Source organism: Columba livia, chromosome Z (assembly GCF_036013475.1).
Source record: "Columba livia isolate bColLiv1 breed racing homer chromosome Z, bColLiv1.pat.W.v2, whole genome shotgun sequence".
Taxonomy (NCBI): Eukaryota; Metazoa; Chordata; class Aves; order Columbiformes; family Columbidae; genus Columba; species Columba livia.
The window spans coordinates 63,760,208-63,762,316 of NC_088642.1; the positions used below are offsets into that span (position 1 = coordinate 63,760,208).

The following is a 2,109-nucleotide window of genomic DNA, read 5'->3' on the forward strand; positions in this document are numbered from 1 at the left end:
TTGTGAAGATACTTGCTACTAGCAATCTTTTGCTGTTATCACTGCCCAACACAGAATTAAAAGGTGAGACTAAATGGTAGATATCAGATCTTTAATAAAGACAATTATTAGAATAACTCTACTATCAACACTTGTGTTTTGAAACATTAACTCTCGAACTTCAACAGAAATCTTTCTTTGGTGACTCGATGCTGTCAACATTTGCATTTTACTAGAAATCTTATTCTTCTGCCATGTCTGCTCAAAACTTCTCACAATGTGCCAGTTTGCTGTGAGAGTCCAGTGGGTGGTACTATAATACATGCTGTGGCTACAGAAACCTTGTTTCAGATCTTACTTACAGCAGGAGGGGAACATGTGTTTTTATGATTCCTTTTCAACAGCTTTTAAAATAATTATGTAACTTTGAATGTCCTTTCACCAGATTTTCCTCCACCACTAGGCACAGCGTTGAAAACAGAAAAGAAGATTCACAGACCAAAATAATTGTATGTTTAAAAATAGATGTTAGCCAAACAGAAGACAACAAAAGATTTCCACACCAGACTGCAGTTACCAAAAGGAGCAGGAACATTTTTCTACCACTATAATAGTTGTGCCTGTCTTCTGCATGCACATCTCTGTCTGCAGCACTGTTTTCAGCTGGGGAATGCCCAGGTTTGCCCTAACAGTAGCAGTCACCCCAGGCAGGAGGCCAGCACATGGAACATCATAGCCAGCCTGTGCTAGGTGGCATGGCTCTGCTAGAGGGGAAACCTGAGTCCTCTGTATCTTGCCGTGATCGTATAGTGGTTAGTACTCTGCGTTGTGGCCGCAGCAACCTCGGTTCAAATCCGAGTCACGGCAGAAGGGAGGGAGAACAATTTTTGCCTTCACTTTTGGAGGTTTGGTGGTGGAGGCACACCATGGGGGACACAACACCCACACAAGCCCTCACTCTGTAGTAAGTGCTGAACAGGACTCCATGTCTGAAGCACTGAAAAAGCAGAGGAGGGGAAGTTGTATCTGCACAAAAAAAGCTCGCGTAGCTCACTGCTACATGACAAAGTGGTTGACATTCTTTGCCTAGGTTTTTTTGTCTCCTTTTATGTGATTTCAAGCAGTTCACATAGATGTCATTGTACTAAGGTTTTCTGGGACAACATTTTCACTGTCTTCATTCTGTCAGTTTTTTAACATATCTCCTTTCTCTCTCCCAGTGATGACTGACTTTTTACTATGATCTATCATCCCAAGGGATGACTCTTCACAAAATAAATTTCCAGAGGAATTTTTCAGGAAAAAGCAGCAAAGAGGCCATAAAATTCCATGCAATTAGTTTCTTTATTGTGACATTTCTTAGTATCTTTTTTTCCAAGAAAGATGCATTTATGAAGCCGGTAATCAATAGCAGCAAATGGGAGACATCATGTCTAGAACTGAAATTTGATTCAGGAGAAGCTTGACACTGCAGGAAATGTAGTGCCATTTTTGTGGGGAGAGGATGAAGTGGCTGGGAGGACTCTGCCAAGAGGTGGGAAAATGGCCTGACATGATTCTCTGTTTATCTAAGCAATGTTTCCTGGTTCATGGTGGATGTTGCTGTTTAATGGGGCAAAGGTGTTAGGGACCAGTGGTTTTCCAGTATGGGGGTGGTGAGGTAGAAGAGGTATCTGAAAGGCACAATGAAAGAAATTTTCAAGAAACACTCCCAAGTGTCTACAGACAAGCACTTCATAGACTGATTGAACTACACAGGAACACAGCTCTACTTCTAATTCATTATTAATAGAAGATGCTCAAAAATGTATTCGTGAACTTCAGACCATATGACCAGTTGTAATTTCCTCATTATATAGCTACACATCTTGCTGACTGAAGTAAAAACTACTCATTTTGACCAAATTATTCTAAGCATACAGCCCAACTACAATTAAAAAGAAAAAGCAAGGGATGAAAAAGGAGAAGGCAGCAAATATTTGTTTATGAGAAATGGATGTATGTTTCTACCAGTTGACGCCAGAATCTCAGATGTTTTCCTTACTGAGGACAGTGGATGTCCTGAGGTCAAACCCTATTTAGGCATCCAGACACAAGCTTCTCAGTTCTTGGCAAACTTCCTCCAGGTGT

The 2,109-nt window shown here is 40.9% G+C and overlaps 1 non-coding gene across 1 annotated transcript; it reads left to right on the forward strand.

Annotated features, from left to right (window-relative positions):
• The first annotated feature begins 774 nt into the window (after positions 1–774).
• TRNAH-GUG (transfer RNA histidin (anticodon GUG)) lies at positions 775–846 on the forward strand. The gene has a single exon. It is a non-coding gene; the product is annotated as a tRNA-His (tRNA).
• The last annotated feature ends 1,263 nt before the right edge of the window (positions 847–2,109 follow it).